The 22,466-nt window shown below is 41.3% G+C and overlaps 1 protein-coding gene across 2 annotated transcripts in view; it reads left to right on the top strand.

The window, feature by feature from the left end:
- Positions 1-22,466, top strand: part of Fhit (fragile histidine triad diadenosine triphosphatase) — a 1,648,302-nt gene that overhangs the window by 743,221 nt on the left and 882,615 nt on the right. Inside the window, exon 1 of one of the 2 annotated variants that reach the window (XM_052190251.1) lies at positions 9,855-10,100. The exons of the other annotated variant lie outside the window; for it this stretch is intronic. The gene's annotated coding sequence lies outside the window, so the exon portion shown is untranslated. Of the gene's footprint in view, positions 1-9,854; positions 10,101-22,466 lie in introns of those variants that run through there. 2 annotated transcript variants of the gene reach the window in all.

Here is a 22,466-nt window from a genome sequence, read left to right as displayed (position 1 = left end):
TACAACTCATGCTATTTTAAGCTTGAGTCTGGAAAGAAGGTTGAATGCTCTCATTCACGTCTCCTCCAGAGGAGGCTGCTTTCTAGTGGGAAGCATTCTGGTGAGAGGAGGAAACCAGCTCATTGAATACATACACACATTGTGCAGAATTCTGTTCTGTTAAAATATGTCTGCTAATAAAGTCCTTACCTCCAGGGCAGAAAATGTCTCCTAGTACTGTGGTCGCCTAATAGTCTGCCTTGACAGGCTTCAATGGTGAGATAATTCCAACTACCATGGGGATTATACTGTTTTAATCAAGTGAATCTCCACCTTGGCTGCATATTAAAAAACTAGAGCATTATTAAAATACCCTAGTGTCCAGCCTAAAATACCCCACTGTCCAGCTTGTCCCTGTCTGAGGGTGGTAGCTCAGCATTAGTGTTTGAAGTCCTCACAGTCTTATTTTCAAGGTGCAGCCTACAACCAAGGTTGAGAATCCCTGCTGGAAACCCTTAGATTTTCAAACTGACTTTTGTTTTTAAACATAGTAAGTAGAGATCCTGCTGTCCTGTTACTATGGTGTTTGCTCTTCCTAAGCATACTTAAGCGCAGCATCCTTTGTCAGCTGCTTACATTGCAGTCTCCTCTCCTGGGAAATTTATTGGTGGAATCTTGTTTCATTAGCTTAATAAAGAGAGATCTTTCAGAAGATAAAAGACAAGGATGATAAGAAATGCATCTCTGATTCTTCTCTCAGAATTGTAAATCCTACTGAGAGATTCTGCTTAGAATCACCTCATGGCTTAGCTCCCAGGTACATACAGTTCGTTTTGCCTGTCCATGATGCCTTTAAATGAGGCAGCGTTCATTGTAAGGCAAGGTTTTCTGTGTACTTCCTAATAGCGTTTTCTATGTACATGCCGATAAATCGTTCTCTCATTAACACACTGCTCCTTGTGTTTGGCTCATTATAGATATTTTCTTAATCTAATCTTTTGCTGAACTAGGAATTGCTATAGTTTCAGTGAGTTGGAGACAGTTGAAGAAAGGTTAATTAATTTTCTTATCTATAAAACAAAAATGATTAATATTGCCCACCTGTTTGGGTTGTTAAAACCAGTGGGAGAGACTAGTGTAAAATAACCAAGTGCTTGGTACTAGGGAAGCATCAGGACATTTTTAAGTAAGCAACGTGACACTGTCATGGCACTGGAATGGCATCAGGGACAAGGAGGCTGTGGCCAAGCCTTCTGGGTTAATGTCTTATCTACCTACCTGCCAGCTCTGTAATGTTTGGCAAACTACACAACCTCGTTAAACATCCATTTCCTTACCTGCAAAGGTATCTGTAGCTGCCTTTGCCCAGAGTGAGGAGGATCGCATGTACTTAATGGACATCACTAGTTCTGGCGTTTGGTGAGTCCCTGGAAGACTTCCTTAGAAATGTGGCCTTGGAGCCCTCAGTCCAGCCTCATAGAAGCAGAAGCTGCCCTTTAGGAAGACCCCAGGCCTAAGCGTGGACCTTTGAGCAAAGCTCTTTTAACTAGTCAACCGCAAACATATAGTAAAGCTTGACCTGTGTTGTCTCTTACATCCTGGACAGGCCTCCCTTGTCTGATAAGCCTGCCACCCACCGCTGTCCTAATTACACCCCCTTACCTGACTGATTCGCATTGTCCACGAAAATGAACTTATAGCAGGAGGGTAGTGATTGGCCTTTGCAGCAGAAAGACAGACAGTATGACAGTACGTTGCCAAAATAAAACTCACACTCAGGGCTCTTTAATCCTCAATTTAGAATTATTTTATACTACATTGCCCTGCCATGATAATGTTATTCAGTGGCATACATGAATGTATAGTCAGCTTTGGGCTTCAAGAGGAAGGTGAAAAATACTAACCACAGAGACAAACTATTTTTTCAATACTAAAATGGAGGTTAACACAGTAGACAGATAAAACTTACTATCATTAAAACCCAAAGTCCTGAAGAAATTCTTATTAGAATAATGTAGGTACTATGATTTTTAATGTGCTAGTGAGGATCAGCACATTTCTTTATTTAAAAAAGATCTTTTATGAAATTTACTAAACTCTGAAGTCCAATTTTTTAAGTTTTTATTCAAGCAGGTTTTTAAAAATATTTTTTCTCTCTTTCTCTGTGTATATGTGTATATGTGTGTATGATGTCTGCACATGTATGTGCAGGTTCACATGTGTAAGTAGATGTATGTGCCTCTACTTGAAGGACAGAGGATAGCAACGGGTTTGGTTTATGACCTTTACATGGGGGTCCCCTCACTCCATCAGAGGCTCACCAGTTCAGTTAGTCTGGCCAGTTTTTACTTTCCCTGGCTTTGTCTCTGCCCCAGCACTGGGTTTACAGACTTGTACAGCCATTCCTGACTATTTACTTGGGTGCTATGCGATCAAACTCAGGTTCTTACGCCTGCTTAGCAAGGACTCTTACCGTCTGAGATATCTTCTCTGGATTGAGCTTTTTTTTTTTTTTTATTAAAAACAAGGGTTTATGGTGCTTGAAGGTAAAATTGTCATTTAGATGACCACTGAGTCCATCACACAGCACTTTGTAAAACTGACTGAAAAAAATCACAATATTTGTATACTTTCACATTTTTATACTCTCACAATGGTTCTCCTGTGAAACTTTAAATTTTAAAGCTGAAATAAGCTTCAAGATAGCATGTGGCCTAGCTTCTGTTTTCTGGAGAGGGGGAGATAGAAAAAGATGTGGTCTACCTAGAGTAGAAATCAAAACCCCATCCTAATTTTATCTGAGGCATTGTATCTCCTGTTGAAAAAGGCTGCTAGACATTTTCTGAGTTATCACTCAAATGACTTGTGCTCTATTTAGTGTGGTGGAGATGCGTGGAGAAGAGACCAGATCCAGCCTACAGAGTAAGTGACTAGTCAGAGTGTCTTGTGTTTTCTTACCTAGGCTGTTAACTTTGCTAGACATCCTAAGATGTCAATGTTCCTCTGAAGTGTCCAGTTAATATTACAATGCTTCTTCCTCTTCTCAGAAGGATACACCAAGAACTTCTTTTTCAATGAGAAATGAAAGAATGTCTTCCCACAATTTAAATTTATACTAAATCATAGTACTAGCTTAGCTAATGTAACATGCACTGTCAATTTTGTGCATGTGTATATGTATGAATACATTTATATTTACCTGTGTGTAAGTCTGTGTATGTATGCTTATATGTATAGTTATATGTACGTATGTGTATATGATGTTTATGTATGTGTATATATACAAAAGAATTTTGCTTAATCTAACTATAAGTATTGGCTTCAACAGTGTCCAAGAAAGATTAGTTCTTCCCTTGGTCATTAACTTAGTCAGGAAGTTTCATATGCATATATGCTCCCCCCTTTGCTATAAGAGACAAATTGACAGAAAACTACAGACTCATAGAAGACAAACTAAGAAGCTATGTGTCTTAGCTACTGCTCTATTGGTGTGAATGAAACAACCAGCAAAGGCAACAGAAAGCTCTTAATTTGGGGGCTTGCGGTTCCATAGTGTTAGAAGGACCATTATGGCTGCCAGCTTTGGCCTGTAGGCCTGACATTGAAGTAGTAGCTGAGAACTTATATCTGATCCACAGGCCAGGAGAGAAAAGTGGGGAAAGAGGGAGGGAAGGAAGGAGGGAGGGGGGAAGAAAGAGAGAGAGACAGAGAGAGACACACAGAGAGAGAGAGACAGAGAGAGAATGAACAGAAGCTCTCTGGCAATGGCTTGGGCTTTTGAAACTTCAAAGCCCATGACAATGACAAACCTCCCCCACACCCAATCCTTCCTAAACAGTTAAGGAACTGTAAACCAGACATTCAAATTTATGATCCTATGGGGGCACATTCTTACTCAAACTACCATATTATGTTAGTCTGTCTTGAAATGATATTGAAATTTAAATCATATGACTGTTTTCTTTCATTTGAGTACTTAATACATTTACTTGTAGTTAGTGTCATGTCAAAGGGAATATTGTCAGGATTAAAAAAAAAAAAAAGCCTAGGATATTTTCCCTAGGAATTAGCTCTTCTAAGTACTGAAAATGAAAGTTAGAAGTATGTCTTTTTAAGTGCAGACACACACACACATAAATTTCTTATGACTCCGTTCAGTTGATGCAGCGTATAACAAATATTTCATTATTTTAGAATATTGGCATGCAAATCAATAAGGCCCACTTTCCTTTGGTGTCAGCTGCTGTATTTTATATTAATTTTTGAGCTTGTCTTTTCTTGTTCTCAATAACCTTCTCATGAAAAAAAAAAATGTATTCTAGCTAGACATGGTGGAAACCACCAAGAATCTAGCCTTTCGAAACTGAGGCGTAAGATCCTAGAGTTTGAGTACAGCCTCTGATGTAGAGCGAGACTGTGCCTCAAACAAACATGATTTCCTCATACAATAAATTGTTTGTTTCCCAGCAAACAAAAGTACACAGACGGGGCTGTCAAGATGGCACAGTGGGAGTTTCTGCTGTACAAGAATGAATCCACAGTACCCCCATAAAAAGCGATGGCACACACCTACCTGTATCCCAGACAACCAGATTGCTGGGGATGCCTGTGAAGTTTTATACATATGCACACATGCACGTATCCACATAACTCTTTTAAGATGAAGGTTTGTTTGTTTGTTTGTTTGTTTGTTTCTGTTTTAAAGTGTTTATTGTTGGTGGAGAGCTGTGATGATTGAAAACATACCCTACTTTCTCAGGGCCAGCCTGAGGTTAGTAGAGGTAGAGAAAGGCAGAAAAAAGGGGGAGAGTAGAAAAGTAGAGGCCAGTCATGACCATGTGGAGGTGGGGAGAGGGAGAAGAGGGCAGGAGAGAAACAAGCAGGAAATAGGAGTAAGAGAGTAAGAGAGGCTAGAGAGTAAGACAGATAGATGGTAAGAGTGTAAGAGGATGAAGGGTTTTTTTGTTCCACGTTTAAACTATGGGCGAAATCACAAAGGGCAGATAATGCCTATACCTGTCAACTGGATGCTTTAAGAGGACGGTGATCCTCTGTGCCTTTCTGTGTGGTTCAGTGTCTGCTCCCCATGCTGGCATCTCATAATAAAGTTGGTGGATTGGTTGGAACCTTTTCCCCTGCAGTGCCTACAGCTGAGCTGGAGCATGCTGTGAGTTAAACACGTTTCGTCTTAGGTCTTTGGGAGTTTAAAGTGATCCTTTAACATCTGCAGAGCTCACTATGAAGCCCGACTCACCTGAAAGCACTGAAGTAACTGAATTCTTGTCGGCCAATATTGGGAAACAAGAAGGGAAGATTGAAGTGTGTTTTCATAGCAGCTAATGAGGCATCTAATGAGTCAAATGTCGCTCTGAAGCTCACCTCATTAAGACAGCATCTTGTTTTCATAAATGTCCTGGAATGGCTGGACAATTATAGATATAGTCATTTAATTGAAAGAACTGCTATGATTGCCAAGCAAAATCAAATATTCAAGGAAATCTCTTAGCACTGGTGCCTTCTAAGCCTGCAAACAAATAAATGCCTTAGGAACAGTGCGAGTGAGGTGGACTATGCTTCTCTTTTTTCATACAAATCCAATTTTTGAATAATTTGAAAGCAGATTTTGCCATCAAATTAAATGCCCCATTGACCACGTTTTCATCAAGAGATTTATTACCAGCTCTCATATTTGGTATACTTCGAATAAACATACTCCTGCTGCTTCCAGCTGAGTATTTCTGTGTTAGCTATTTAGTGGGCAGGTATACGTTCTATATTGTTTCTCTTATTCTTCAGCCACAACAGAACATGGGGCAAAAATTTGTATGGATGCCAATTAAGGAGACGAAAATCTGGTTGAGTTGTAAACACTTGAGTAGCCTGTCTACATGAATTTTAAACTCCTGCAGAAATGTATCTCTTGCATTTGAACTATGAGAATGTGTTTCCTAACTGGGCTCAGTAGTCAGAACCTGTGCCAAACTCTGTGTTTCTAATAAGGTAACAACCAATATGTACTTGTGGAGTGAGAGAATAAATCAGTAAGATAGTCAATCTTTGGGCCAAGATTTTTCTGCTTCCTATTTCCATTCCTTCTTTATTTTTGAAAGACAGCACAAACCTCTATTTTAAGATAAGGAACTACAACTTGGGTATGCAGCTATCTCTGTCACTATATAAAAACTGAGTGTGTGTGTGTGTGTGTGTGTGTGTGTATGTGCATCCATCCATATATGAATACAAATAAGTAATTAGACCCAGAAGCTATGGGAAATAAGAACTATATAGGCTCTTTCAAACTCTCCAAGCTGCCTGGTAAATGTGTATTAATAGAATAGGCTCCAGAGAGATGGGTTTTCAAAACCAGCCATTGTCTCTGTTCATAGAAAGCCTTTTCCCATTACTTTTCTATTTTAAGTCTACCCCCTTGCCCCAGCTGATTGAACCTTTCTGAAATGTGCCAGGCAGAGGATCTCACCTCTCCTCTCAGCTTGCAAATAATAACGTCTTCACATTTTCATGGCCTTTTCCAAAATAGAGACTTTTCATTTATACTTCTGCCCACAATGGAAATAAATTGATTACCGTCACAAGCTGTTTGGCCACATACTTTTTGAAACAAAGAGTCTCTTTTTCGATGTGGCAAAAGAACAGCTTGTCCCAGATTTCCTTATGCTCCAAGGACTTGGGGCAAAGGGATTGTTTCATCATTATGTGTTATTGAATCCTAAAGAATTACCAGTTTTCATTTCTTCCCCGTTTGTCTGCCTGTTTTTTCCCTGGAGGCCTCCCGGCCCTGGACGCTTGGTGTTTAGTAATCACTGCACTCTCCTGGGGACACTTCTTCATTGCTTTTTCGTGGTTCTCTCATATTTCCCATCTCCCTCCCTAGCTATTTTTGCCTTCAGAAAATTTCTGTACCTTACCTTCTACTTCTTATATAGGTTTAAATTTTAGTTTTACCTATTATATTCTTTTGTAACTTTTATTGAATTTGTTCCTGAACAGTTTCATTCATGTATAATGTGTGTTCTGATTACTATAACCTCCCACCTTCTCCAATCTCCCTTTCTCTCCTATGACCCTGACCTCTTTACAGCCCCCTGTCACCCTAATGTCCTTTTCTTTCTTTGATTTTGAAATCTTCTGAGTTTAACAATGATCTGCCATGTGACAATGGGTTGCAACTATCAAAAGACTGGTAGGCTCCTCAGTGGATATATAACTAAAGACAGTAACTTTTGGTCTTACAGAAACTTTTGCTCATAGCTGAGCGTAGAGGGGTAATACAGATCCTGTTTTGTGATGGATAAACAGCCTATCTCCAAATTATCGGTTCAGTATGTCTTTGCATATAAGAATTACCCTGTACAAGATCCCTTCTGATGTATGTTATTTCTCTGAAGCCAGTTGCTCTCTAAAAATACTATTTTTCCTTTGTGTTGCCATCTTCCTAATTTTTTTCTTTCAAATGGAAATTTTACTTGATTAAAATAAGTACTGAGGGTTTCCTCTTCCTTGGGTAAGCCTAATTCTACACTCATCCATATAGGCTCCTTGCTACTGGTTCCAGCCCCTGCAGCCTTCCTAGATATCATAACGAGTGGTCATTCCTTGGGTACCTCTTTCTGATGTTTATAGGTTAAAAAAAAATGTGAGTCTGCTGTTTGTTATTAAAAGACCTTGGCAGCTGGATCTCAGCCCACGCCTCAGATTCCCCATCTCAGCATGTGCTGCACCTAGACATGACTATGCCTAGAACACTCTCTTCGCTGGTCTGTGTCAGTGCACACAGGATCCAGAGTCACTGCCTGCCTAGCCTGCTGTCCACTGGCTCCAGCAACTCCTATAGAGCTTTCTTTCTTCTTACTCTATCGTGCCCTGCCATTGCTGATATACTAAGATGTCACTTGCTTGGCAGACTGAGTTCCCCCATTTGTCCTCTCATTTCTTTGCTCTTAATTCAAATGATCCTCTTGGAGCTATCAGGATGGCACGGAGACAGCTGGGTATCCCTATCCTCAGGAAGTTTATAGTCCACTGCTGACAAAAATACCTGAATAAGGGGAACACAGGGTGAAGAGGAGGGAAGAGCACAGAGACACAAGGTGTTACCTGAGAGGAGGGGGCTGAGGTGGAGGGAATGACAAGAGTTGAGCTAGGTCACTCTTAGTGTGGGTCAACCGTAAAGCTTGGTTTTAAGCGCAGGATGGGAAGTCTTGGCTGAGTCTGCAGCCACACCTACTCAGTTCTTACTTGCCATCTTCCCCAGTCTGTGTTGCTGGGGATACTAGGAGGAGATCACAGGGCGTGGCCATGCTCCAGCTCATCCTTTCCAACTATGGCTGACAGACTGTAGTGGCAGAAGCCCAGCAGCCTCGTGTGACGGTTAGGTGAGATGATGACACCTTGAGCTTGTTACTAGGGAGGCAGAAGCTCTCTTCCGTCAAAGCCCCATTAATAAAACAAGTTAGAGATGAACTCAATGGGAAGCTTAAGAACAATTTTATTAGAATTTAGAAAACAACAACAGCCCTGGTGAGGTTTGCAAGATATACCACCCCAGCAGCCACGAGGACTAGGGAGAGAGAAGCCATATCATTGTAATGGAGATGGACAGGCAGCCAAAAGACGAGAGGGGCTTCAGAGAAAGAGTGAAAAACCCAGGGTGTAAGGCAAACCATTCTTAACCTTTGTCCAGTATCAGTAAAAAGAATTAAAAAATAAAAAGAAAAGACAGTAAGTTACACTTTTCTGAGTCCTAGAAACCAGCATGGTGATGACATGCGCTCTCTCTGCGCACGGCAGCAAGTAAGAACAATTCCTAGGAAGGACAGGCACACTGTCTCACTGATGGGGTAATTATCCCTCTAGTCTCCTTCTGGGTAATCTGGAAGGTCAGGTCGCTCTACCAGGAGCTAGAGACAGAACTTAGAACAAAGATACCTTCACCTTTTCATGTGATAATGTGAATTCCAAAGCTGATTTTCACCTGTCTTGTGTTACATGGGAACTGGAGATTGGAAGTGGGGTCTAAAGCTTTAGCTATCCCCAGTCTACAGTATAGAGCGTCTGTAGCCACAGGACTTTTTCTGGGCTGTGCTGCAAAGCAGAGAGGGCAAGCTAGAGTGGTGCAGAACCAGCCTGTTTCCACCATCTTTGTCTTAAAACGCATCTTATGCTAAAGACAAACTAGGTTTATGCCTGTTTTATGATTTAAACCTGTTTCTCAAGGATTGGGCTATACCCAACCTGTAGCCTTAACTACAAATGTGTGTTTCAGGAATGGCAATCCTATCTCTTGTTTCAAAAGTTGTTTATAATAATCTATCTTTGTTCAAAACGGTTGTTACAGCTCCCTTGTTATGATCACATTGTTATACCTAAGTTGCCACCATGACTTTGTTTTAGAACTAGCTTGCTATACTTATGTTCTGCTCATTTAACCCAGCCAATTTTGCCTGCCAAATCCCCCATTTTGGAAACCCCTACCCCTGATCTATAAAAGCCTTGAGTCTTCCTCGCTTCCAATTCTGACTCATTGAACCCCGCCTTAAGGTGAGGCAGCCTACTCAGGAATCCAAAGGTTTGCTTTAATTCACTGCTTGCTTTAGGCAATCTGGCCAAGAAGATTTGAGTCTGTGGTGGAGATGTAGGTGGAGGGAAAGGCGGAGCTAAAGATTTCTGAGCGAAGTCCAAAGCTTAAATTGCGTTGCTGAAGCCATTTCTCTGGTTGGTTTGCACACCAGAGGCAAAGTGCCGGGGCAGAGAGCTGGAGAGCAGGAAGCTGTGTGGGAGGGTTACCCTTAACCTCCTCCCTCCTGGCTAGCATCACTGTTTAGTTAGGACATAGAACAACATAATGAAAAGCTCACCAACATAAATGTGCACAGAGCGTTTTACCAGGAAACGTGAGAGTCTCTGCCTTTATCTGTAGAGAAAGGTCAGAATCCTCCTTGGGAGCGGTTCCGGGCACCGCCGCCTCCCCTCCCCCCTTTAACAGCAGCAGCAGCTGACCTTTGATCTCACTTCCTGAGAGCCACAGCAGAGGACTGCCTACCAGTGGTGTCTGCTACCTCCGCCTCCGGTGGATCAGTCAGTCCTCTGCTTGGGAAACACAGGTACCCCTACATTCCTAAAGTACAAAAGTCCACTCGGGAGGCTGCTGGGATGGACACCAGTGTTGGAGGCAGACCTTTTCTGCAATTATAATTCTCCTTTCTCTGCTCATGCTGCGGCTTTGTTTTGGGTTCTAGAGACAGAGAGAAAAGCACATGTGCTCCTCAGCAGAAGTACAAACCGCGAAGAGGCGCGTAGGACTGCAGAGGAAGCCAAACCCCTGGGCGGGATGGTCACAGAAGTTCTTGGGACTTCCCCTGGTGGTTTCCCGGACAAATGTGGCAGCATCCTGACTTTGGTTTCTGTTTTCAGTGTCGAGCCGGTAGAGGTACAGCTCTGCACTGTCACCCTCAACAGCCTTAAGAATTCACTCTGTCTCTTAGGGGCCTCACCTCAGACTGAATCAGAAATTGTTGCTTCCACATGGAAAAAGAGTTTGAGGACTAGCCAGGACGAGAAGGACTTGAAGACTACATTAAAGATATTTTAATATACCACTTTGGTGGCTCAAAATTATGTCTTAAGAGATCACTTAGAAACCTTTTCTTGAAGGCTGGAGAGATGACTTAGTGCTAAAGAGCTTTTAGTTCTGCTTTTGCAGTGGACCTGAGTTCACTTGCCTTTGATGGCCTGTAACGCTAGCACCAGACAGTCCAGTGTCCTCTGCTGGCCCCCAGGGGCGCAGTCATACACTCACATGCACACACTCACACGCTTTGATATTTTTTAATAATTAAGGAACACTTTTCTCTTTTATCTCTACCTTGATACGTGAGATTGTAGGGCGGCTCTGGAAGTGTATTAGCTATGCTTATGCTAGAGAAGGCAAACGTGCAGCACCACACAAGGGCTGTATCTGTATAGCACAGCCCTTTCCTGTCCGCGGGGCTCTGGTGAGACTGCACTGACATGACGGGTGTACCGCTGGGGAGGGGAAGAGCCTTTAGGCAGCAGTTATGCTGAAATTCTTGCTTCTCTGCTGGGAAAGGCTTCTGTCTCATCCTGGTTCTTTTCTCGAGTCTCCATCACTTTAACTGTCTTTATCCTCCCTCCTCCCTCCTCCCTCCTCCCTCCTCCCTCCTCCCTCCTCCCTCCCCTGTCATTCAAGAGCTCTGTGCAAATGAGTTACCACCCCCAGCCCAACCTCCGGTGCTCTAAAGTGGGGCCAGGCTGCTAAAGAATTTGAGCCTTGGCCTTGAGTAGATTCTGGTGTGAGTCTGAGAGCCTGGCACTTAGGAACTTTGGAACTTGACAAATTTATTTCACTTTGGGGACATCATGTGGTCACAAATCGGAAAATAGAAGCTACCTTGTCTCTATGTCACAAAAATGAACTGAAATGTTAGTTGAGCATCCACCAACCATGCTGCCCCCTTAGAAGCAATTTCCTGGTGGTATCTAAAGAACCTTGCTGACTACCTGGGTGTGGTTGCCTCTTCAAGAACCCATTTTCCCAACAGACCTAAGAAACAGCCAGCGTTAGGCTCTTTCCACAATAGGTTATGTCAGGGACCTTTGACCTGGATCAAGACAAATACTAAACAGGATCCTTTACCTCACTTTAAAGCTACTGTCTTTTCCATCCGTGGGTTGTTAGGCTTTGCTGTATGTTCTAGAACATGAATGGCAATAGTGGTATGTCAAGGAGGAAAGAAGCCACAAGGTACAGAAGAGACAGCTGATGGAATTCATGGTCAGGTGCAGGACAGCATGTAGGTTGGGTATTTGTGATCTTTTTGACAGTATTGACTGTGGATTTTATTTATCAAGTTTCTCTTCTATATTTTATTTATCATATATGTTATAATTTATAAAGTTCCTATCTTATTTATAGCCATGCCTAAAGGCTAGTGTGCAATGGGTATATCCAATAAAGGGAAAAAGTATTACTTATGAAATACAAAGTGAATCTAGCCTGAAATTTTTGTTTAGATTAATTAAAATAAAATAGACGTCTCCATATGTGTGTGTGTGTGTGTGTGTGTGTGTGTGTGTGTGTGTGCAGAAAGAGACTACTTCAGAGTGCTTTCAAATTGGAGATTTTTTTGCATATATTGTTTGGAAACTTTTAGCCTCTTTAGTAGTGGTGATTGTGTTGTTTTTTTGATGTTGATTCTAAATGATTAAAAAAAAAACAGCAACAGAAAAACCTATGGGCCACAAACTACAAGAAACTTGCAAGCCATACTGAGTAGTCAGCAGAAGGTAATCGCTTGATTTATTCTGTCCCAAACAATTCTTTGGTTAAGGACCTAAGTACACCTCCCCCCCCCAATATACATTAGAGAGCCATAGCCATAATCTCATTTGGTAGAAATCTTTATATTTTTTACTAAATTAAAGTTATAAGTTCTTATTTGGTACAGATTTTATTTTGATGCAAAGTCGAAGTTTTCATTGATATAAATTTCATCTATTGATACTAAAAATTTTAAAGTACAGGGCTTAGACCCAGTCCTTCTTTGCTGTTATTATAACAGATCTGAGTTAAGCCTGTGAGTTTAGGGTCAAATAGAAAATTCATGGCTCTGAGTAGATTGTTAGGGTGTTTTCAAGATTTTGATCAGAAATCGCTGAGTCGTTAACAGACAATAGTCCAGATTACTTTACATAGATAGTTGGTTTTCAAAAACATCAGAAATCCACAGAAGGTGACACTTAATGTTATTTATTCACTTGTTGCTGAGACATTTCTACTCCTCACAGCTCCCAATTCATGGACTCAGAGAAGCAGCTGAGTATCTCTTCCTCCAGGTGAGGTGATACATTATGGCTAGGTGGCCACTGGGCAGAAAGTGCCTATCTCTCCTGCAGACCTGTACCGTCCTTGAGTGGACACAAGTTACAGATTAGGACAGCTTATTTCTGCACAAACAGAATAAGCTAGTCCTTAATAATTCCTGTTTTTCAAGGTCTGTTAGAGTATCCTGGGCCTGAAGGCTAAAGATTGACGCTCCAACTTCCTGACTTACTGGGGCTATATGCAGGTAGGCAGCTGTCTCTACAAATTGGCTAAGTTCTTGAAGCTGTGTTAGGCTTCCTATATTTTTAATTAATATGAGTTGTTCTTGGATTTCTGATGGGGTTAAAAAAAACTACATAGTCTCCTAGCCAGCCCAGGCTTTTCACTTTGAAAGGAACAGATTTGAGAGGATGGTTTTCAGTTGACATTCAATTTAAAGCCAGGATGTTTTTCAGGATAGAGGACAGTGTTAAATTTAATGGCAAAAATGTTGGCCTAGATGTTAGGTCTATCTTTTACCATATAATTTACAAAATGGTAATAGTTGTGCTCAGTTTATATTTTGAGAGAAAGTCTTTTTTTTTTTTTTTTTTTTTTTAATTAAACAGAAAGGGTAAAATGTTACAGGATTCCATGCCCAGTCACATACGGCAGTGGAAGGCCTGTGACTGGATAAGAAAAGGGACAGAGGTCACAGGAGGAGAAGAAAAAGGAATGGAGATGGCTTCGGCCATGCACTTGTGTGATATCTATTAGCCAAAATAGCTAAGTTTTTATAAGGTTAGAAATATTGGGATAAAGCTTTTACCATAACCAACTGGGTCTGAAATTACTGTATTGGCATCATGTAAATTGTGATATTACTGATACATGAACCTGACGGACTACTTAAGCTTTAGGAGTTTCGCTTTACTTGGCTACTGGAATATGGGTCTGCCAATGGTGGAGAGAAAACACAGATGAGATGCTGTGGGAGCTAGCTGGGAGAGAATAGCTTGGTGCTGAGCAGGACCTTACTCGGACATGGTGCTGAGGCCTGGCGGGGCAGGAGAGATGTGGGTTCACTTTCTTAATATTTCCCACTACAGTGTAGTGTCCTACATTTTAAAATCTCAGTGCTTTGGAGGTAGAGACAGATGGATCCCAAGGTTCCTGGCTATCTAACCAAGCCAACTGCTCATCAAACCCCATGCTGATCAGAGACCTTGCCTCAAGAAAGGTGGTTGGCACCTGAGAAATGACAGAGGTTACCTTTGGGTTCCACAGACACATACATGAATGTATATGTATACTCCCACACAAACACACATGTGCCTGAGAGAGCAAGATAGGTAGACACACACAGACACAGAGAGAAACACAGAGACACAGGGAAGGAGGGAGGGAAAGAGGGAGGGTGAAAGAGGAGAGAGAGAGAGAGAGAGAGAGAGAGAGAGAGAGAGAGAGAGAGAGAGGGAGAGAGAGAGAAGGGGAGGAGAGATCTGGTTAGAGAAATACTACAGGTCATATTCAGCAGTTGTAAACTGATTTAGTACATAAGTCCTATAAGGAGAAACCCACGTGGTAAGCTGATCTCATGTCTTCCCAGTACTCTTTGAACATGGGATGCTTTCTAAAAGTAATGTCTGTTAAATCTTCCATAGCAAACTTGGGGAGCATTATCCTGGTCTAAGCATTCAATTTAGAAATGAAAAGCAAAGAGGAAAGAGATGATGTGCCCCAGTTTGCTAGATGGTGAGTCTCTTATACTCTGCCTGTGCCACAAATCAAGCATGATTATCTTGTACTAGAAAGGAATGCTAAGAGAAGAGAATAGTTTCTCTAATGGACTTTACCTGGGCCTCTTGGTAACATGCTTTCTGATCTTTTCTGCATTTTGTATTAAAAAAAAAAAAAAAAAAACACCAAAAACCCCTCTCCTTTCAGCCCGGCATACTTAATAGCATTGTGTATTGTGTGACTATATGACTCCATTGTAATTATAATTGTCTTTTTTTTTCAACCTATAAGCTTTCTCCATTCCATCTAAAGCCTGCTTTTCTTCCTTTTCCGCCCCCAGGACTCCACACTATCAGAAATGCCACTGTCCTTTGTTCTTCCTTGTGAACATACCCCAGGGGAGAACTTTGGAGATCTGCTTTTTACTCTGAGTATATGCAAATTCCAGCATACTGTAAAAATTTCTCACATTTCTCCTCAGAAGCCTAAGGACTTCTGCATAATCTGTTCCTTAAAAGAAAATTAATTGATATTAATTAATCTTTTTCCCCTGGATGACATTTTTTTCTTGATCTCTATGTTGGTAATATATCATTCAGTGTTCTTAATAACAGCTTGTGGTCCTGCCACTTATTCACTGGAGTTATTAAGTGCCCAGAGTGTTTCTGCTCAGGATGTACCTTACAGAGAAAAATTGCAAGTCTTTCTTGCCAATCTTCTGTAAGCTACAGCAGCCACTAAGCTTCCTAAGTTCTTTGGGACAGGCACCCCTTCTTCTTTCTTTTTGGTTGACAGTAATTGTGAATTCACTGTGGTTGGGTTCAAAAAATATTTGTCAAAACAAGCACAAGGATATTGAGGGGTTTTGCTGTTTTGTTTTATGTAGGTGTTAATCCAGTCTCAAAGAGTTATCACTGTGCTCAGTGAAGCTCAGCTCTGAAGACTCTTCTAGCTAGTGAGTGTTGCAGATCATTAATGTTGCAGAGCATAAGACTCTCAGTGGGAAGAGACATCTCAAAGGAGTCGTATATTGCTAGCCTCCTGAAGACCAGCCAGGAGCTTTTGACACCAGCAAGCTTGGAAACTGCTGGAATTGATATTTCTCACCTCTTCCAGTCTCTCCTCACCAGCACTCTTGTGCGCATCTTAGATGCTCAGAGTATCCATCATTGAAGATATGGTCATGATGAGAACTTGATCATTTTCACCCAGATTGGACAAGTTGCAGCACCGTTCTCTAGGACGCTCTTCTCTTTCTCTTTCTCCTCAATAGAGTTTTCCCTGAAACCTTCTTGGGGTTAATATAACTTCCACCCATCTTCATGTTGGGACAATTTCCATATTTTATTTCTGTTTGTTTCCCATTTACCGCTTATAGCATTGCTCCCAAAACTCACGTGACCCTTGAGATCACCTAGGGAGCTTCGCGAATTCCAGGTACCTGTGTCTCACCAGCAGACTATGATGTAATTGATGAGAGGCATAGAGTTTACTCTGAAATTTTTAAAAAGACCACAGGCAACAGTGAAAATTTCTAAAATCAGTTGAGTGATGGCTACACAACTGTCTAAATATGTTAAAATCCCTTGAAATCATGCATGCTCTTGACCTGGTAATATGCCAATTATAAGTCAATAAGTTGTTGCATTTTAAGACATATAGGCTGCTCCTGATGCTGTAAGCTTATAGCTCATAGGAGGCTGAGACAGAAGAACAAAATTCCTAGCCCAGCTTGGGCTGCATAAAGATTCCAGATGAACAAAAAAAAAATTCCCATAGAATTAAATTGGAAACCAGCAAATAGGGACACTGGGAGCTAGACACCAACTTTAATCTTCCAATAGTAAGACGATCCTACAGGTTCGTTATGTCACAAGCATGCTCTTGGAAAAGTAGTGATGCTTCTTGCCTCTTCCCCTCCCCCACTTACCTTCATCTTTTGATTTCTCACTTCCCCCCTTCCTCTTCCCATCTTCCTCTTTCTCATTCCCTCCATCCTTCCCTCCCTTCCTTCATTTGGAAGCAGAGTTGGAGTTTATTAAACAACTGTTCTAATACAGGTTTAAACGTGGCATTAAAATAGACAGATAGTGTACTGGCTGGTTTTGTGTCAACTTGACACAAACTGGAGTTATCAGAGAAAGGAGCTTTACGTGAGGAAATGCCTCCATGAGATCCATCTGTGGGCATTTTCTCAGTTGGTGATCAAGGGGGGAGGGCCCCTTGTGAGTGGTGCCATCCCTGGGCTGGTAGTCTTGGGTTCTATGAGAGCAAGCTGAGCAAGCCAGGGAAAGCAAGCCAATAAGAAACATCTCTCCATGTCCTCTGTATCAGCTCCTGCTTCCTGACCTGCTTGAGTTCCAGTCCTGACTTCCTTTAGTGATAAACACTAATGTGGAAATGTAAGCTGAATAAACCTTTCCCTCCCCAAATTGCTTCTTGGTCATGATGTTTGTGCAGGAATAGTTACCCCCAACTAAGACAAATAGATGATAGATAGATAGATAGATAGATAGATAGATGCATGGATGCATGGATGGATAGATAGATAGTATTTAAAAGGAAGGAAAGGAAGAAAGGGAGAAAAAGAAAGAAAGAAAGAAAGAAACAAACAAACAAACAAACACCCCAGTGAATACTCTAAGTGGGCAGAGCTCCTCAAGACCAACAACTGCAGGATTTTCCTTGTTTTCCCAGAGTCTCACCATGTTATATTAGGTAAATGGTGACTCCAATTTGTAAAATAATTGGCCTTTGAGTAAAATTCTCCTTAGGGAATAAAATTCCAGTCTTTTCTTAGAATGCTAGAAGGAACTGGATTAGTTTTCTTAGGTGACCATGACACTCCCAGGAGCCCATAAAAAGAGAGAAATGCTGTATAAATTCTGAGGCAACTAACTGTTCTATATCTTGGAACCTAAAAATAAAATTTTATTTAAAAAAATATTGCCTGGAATTCTACCTTGCCCTTTGTCAAATTTCTGCTGAATTTGGTAGGAAATGTATACAAAAATAGTTCAGCTATAATAGGAGACACAGTTGGGTTTCAGCCTTACAACAAATAGGGAGGAAGTGGTGCTGGGAAAGGCCTGACTTTACCTGCCATGGGAGAAACAGAAAGGAACAGATGCTTGGAAGGAAAGAATGGATCTCCTTCATGAGTTTTCTGAACATGTCCTCCAGGTGACTGGAGTATCATGGTGACTCTCCTAAGGATGCTCATCCCATGTGTAGAGATGGTGGCTGCTGAACTCAGAAAAGCTTCTTCTATGAATGAAGACCTAGGTCAAATGGAGGAGCTCAACTTACAGCTGAAGAACTCTTCAGAAGTGGTCCTTCTAGAGACTTAAGTTGGCTTTCAGGCACTAGTTTTTTTAGTCATTTTTGCTTCAGGAGTTAGGTGCTAGTTAAGTGTTGAAAAGTCTGACTATGCCATCCCTGTGCTTCCTACGTGTGACTACATATCTTGGAAACTCAAGGTTCTCATTTTTAAACCAGGGACTTTCTGAACTTGTCATAGAATTTCAACTACTGTTCAGTTTGTTTATTACCTTCTTTTGTTTTTACATCAATACTATATGGCTCTGATACCTTTCTTATTAGGGAAAAGCAGGTAAGAATTTGATGAGGAGGAAGAGAGAAATAGGATTGAGGCATTATGTTGTTATCCATCAGCTCAAAGACCTGTATGGTTTAGAGACTCTTTCATTTTTCAAATGAAGATGAAATGCAATGGCAGATCCAAGTAGACCATGGGGCCTAGAAGTTGCTTGCTTCTTTGAATTGCCCCCACCCCAATTTTCTCAACTGCTACTCCATAATTCTACCAGTTAGTAAGTCTTACTGTATCTTCCAAAATGGTACCATATTTTCCTTTGCTTGCTGCTAATTTACTGAATCAAGTCCTTTGCATTCCTCTCTGCACTCTCTTGACTAGTGTTTCTTGCAATGTTGATTGGCTATGTACTGCATTCTCTTTGCAGTATGGAGAGTCTTCTCTACAAAGTTCATATAATCTCTTTCCAAATGCCCTCTCAAAGGATCCCATTTCCATCTAAATGAAGTTTAAATGATGTAGCCCCTTATTTTGTTTACTTTGGACTAAATTTTCCTTTAAAGGCTCTAGAAGAGCCTCCCCTTAAACCACCCTTTTCCTTGATCCTTGGTTCTCACAATTCTCAAATAGTGATACAAACACAACAATAAATGGGTGGTATGTACAGCTGCCTGCCTTAGCCAAGATCATTATAGCTTACCAAGTCTTAATAAATAAATGATTTCCCCAAGGATCAAGTTGTTCCAGATTCTGATCAAGTAAGTCTGTGGGAAGTTGAGAATTTATATTCCTCTCATCTGAGTAGTAAGATTGCTTTGTCTAGTATTGAACTCTCTTGCTCAACAAACTCTTATCCTTTTAACTGATGTGGTAGGTGACTCTTGAAACCTAGGAATGGGAGACAAATGGGCCACTCTAACTAACGACTAGCCTGCATGACTTGCTTCCTAACTAGCTGTGGTTTCTAGCAAGACTCTCATTGTCTAAGGAGCCTCCCCTGGCAATCTGGTCTCTAGCACTGCCCACTGTCACCGTGTCATGCTCAAATGTATTATACCATTCTTTTATTGGCCCAGATTGCCTAACAGTCTGAACATTGTGTTTTCCACCTTGTTTCCCTTTTTCTTTTGGATCAGAGAATAGAGGTTAATTATTTCAGGCTTTCTCTTCCTCACTGTGAAGGGCAGTATTTAAACCAGGGATTTGTCAAATGCAGTGACAGTGCATAGTTATTGCAAGTGGGGCCCATTTCTTCCATTGTGTGTCCAGCACCTGACAAAAGGCTGGTTTGTGGTAGTGTTAAGCGATGAATGAGCCCCTGAACTAAACACCAGATGATAGTGCTAGACTAAACACACATTCATCAGTTTCTAATTAATCAACCGGTTGATCTTCTCCAGCTAATTGGAATCACTTTTATATTTTTCTGTATATTTAACAGAAAGTTTTCAGATTCGTGTATTCTAAGCAATAAGAAGTAGAATGTGTTTGATATTAATCATCAATAGCAGTCCTTTTTAATTAATTAATTTTTTTACATTCCATATTTTATTCCCTTCTTCCCCTCCCCACCCTTCCACCCTCTGACTGTTCCATATCCCATACCTCCTCCCCACCCCTCTGTCTCCACATGGATGCCACCACCCCCACCCCACCTGACCTCTATACTCCCTGGGGCTTTCAGTCTCTTGAGCATTAGGTGCATCATCTCTGAATGTACACAGACCCAGCAGTTCTCTACTGTATATGTGCTGGGGGCCTCATATCAGCTGGTGTATGAATAGCAGACCTTTTAATAGCAGGACTTTTCCCCCTTAGCTAGAGGCTGGTAACGATGGCACCATTTGGTCCGAGAGCATTGTTCTCTGACATCCCCAAGCACTGGCGCTGGCATTATCACAAAAGAATGAGCCACCATTCTCAGTTTTCATCAAATGGTAGCAGTACCACAAATTTCAGTCCCTGAACTGTCTTTTTAAGTCACCATGGATAATGGCCTAGATTCTTTTGTACATTTCTTCCAGCAGACTAGGACTATTCACCTGTACTCTGTCCAGATGGCTATTGAAGATTTGCTCATTTCAACACCCTTGATAGAAGGTCACTTTTTTTCCTTCTCATCTGAGGCTGCAGAAAAAAAAAAAAATGGCTCAAACATTCCTTGACAATCTTTTACTCTCTCAATATCAACTTACAGTGACTGTGCTTTTGTGACTTGGCTGTAACTGCCTTAATCATGGAAGGCAACGGAGGGGGTGGGCAAACTAATTCTGTTGATAAGAATTCATCTTTGAGCTAGAGAGATGACTCTGCTAGTAAAGCATTAGCCAAGGATTTGAACTGGATCCTCTTAATGAGTTCTAGATCAGTGAGAAACCCTGTCTCAGTAAGTAAGTGAGTAAATAAATAAATGAATAAACTGATAGGTATGCGGGTACCTAAGGAGAACCAAAAATTATCCTGTATTCCATACACTTATATATATCTATATACACTTGTGCACACTGACTCAGCACACACACACACACACACACACACACACACACACACACACACGCACACAGTCTATCTCTGGTCCAGGTATTTTGAATGAGTAGCTACAAAAAAACTTGGCCTGTGTCTTTCTGCCTCTTTACCACAATGAAGCCCTCAGGTTCACTTTCCCACCATAACTCATCCAGTGGGTTAAATGTCAAATAGCTTGATTCTTTGTTTGGGGAAAGAGTGGAGCCTTCAGTGGATCATCCTTTGGATTGTAACAGTAGGCCCTTACAGTATTGCTTTCAATAGATCTTAAGTACTAGCAACAGCGTCATGGAAAGGGACAGGGTGTGAATTCACTCTGCCTTTAACTGATGCTTATGGGCTCTGAGCTAGTGGCTTGGGATATGAGGGCAGTTGACAGTCTTAATTTTTCTTTAGGAAAGGAACTCTCTCTCGATTATATCTGTGCCCCTCCCCCCTTTCTCCCATCTTCTCTCTATCTGTGCCTTGCTACTACAGGATGGATATCCCTCTACCTTGCCTGGATACAAACGAGTCACTTACTGCCTGAGGCCCACATGCTCATGATGGAAATCTCATAACCTAAAGCAGAAAAAAAAAAAGGTCACCCTCCTCCCTTTTCTACTTGCCTGTGTTGAGAGAGGTGTGCATCCCAGTGTCATGGTGAGCAGGACAGGCAAGGTCCACTTGACTCTTTCCATTTTATATTTCTTTCAATCCTTAACTGAGAAAAAAACTCATGCTGTCAACCTGAGTTCCCACTGGTGAAGTAATAGAAGAATCCACTTGGTTCCTGATTCAAGTTTATATTTACCTATAGATTCTTGAAGGTGAATGTGGACCATTCAGCTGTTCGTAGAGGTGGATTTGCCTTCCATGCACTGCTTAGGTCCAGTTCATGGGGAGGTTGATAAGAAGACTGGACTTAAGCCCCCCTTTCCTGTCTCCAAGGAGATCACCATCTATGTAATGTGAAGAAATAAATATACTTGTGCTTGTATGAGGGCTGTGTAATTACGTTGTCTCTGGAAATAAGAGATGGGGGAGAGAATGACAGCATACTCCTCTGTTTGCATGCTAATTGGTTCAGACCTCATTCTTGTGGGTAAGACCTCAATCTTGTATGACAAGTTGTGTAGATAGCCATGGTGAGGGATGACAATGACTCCAAATGGAAACTAGTGTTGGGGATACATTGGCTGGCCTACACACTTAAAATTATGCAGTTTCTCCAGGCAGTGGTAGCACATGCCTTTAATTCCAGCACGTGTCAGGCAGAGGCAGGCAGATCTCTGAGTTTTAGGCCACTCTGGTCTACATAGTGAGTTCTAGGATACCCATGGATACACAGTGCTGTCTCAGACAAACAAATCAACAAACAACCCAGTAATAATATCAACAACCAAAACAAAAAACAAAATAAAACAAAAATAAAAACAAAACTCCCCAAAAACCAAAAACCCCCAAACACCCCACACCTGTGTAATTTCTCCATGAGAGCAAATCATGCTACACTTTTGTAATTTTAACTGTGATCTGGATCCTTTGGGAGCTATCACACTGAAATATCTGTATTTGACTTCCTAAAATGTAGGGTACTATCTGGTTCCCAGCAATCTGGCATGCTTCCAGGAAAAAATGCATAAAGGACCTCTTGACATCATAAGACTGGTGGTTTCCATGGCCACCAACACAGGAAGCCTCCAACATCTTAGCAAATAGACTTAAGCTTTAGGAAGGCTTGCGAAACAGTTGTATTTGCTTGAGAGTGTTTGTAGGATGGCTTTATAAGGATGTTTTATCAATGCCCACAAGAGGCACATGCTTCTCACATTCTACAGCTGA

Source organism: Apodemus sylvaticus, chromosome 8 (assembly GCF_947179515.1).
Source record: "Apodemus sylvaticus chromosome 8, mApoSyl1.1, whole genome shotgun sequence".
Classification (NCBI taxonomy): Eukaryota; Metazoa; Chordata; class Mammalia; order Rodentia; family Muridae; genus Apodemus; species Apodemus sylvaticus.
Note: the sequence above shows the minus strand (reverse complement) of the source record. Positions and strands in the feature narration are given on the sequence as shown.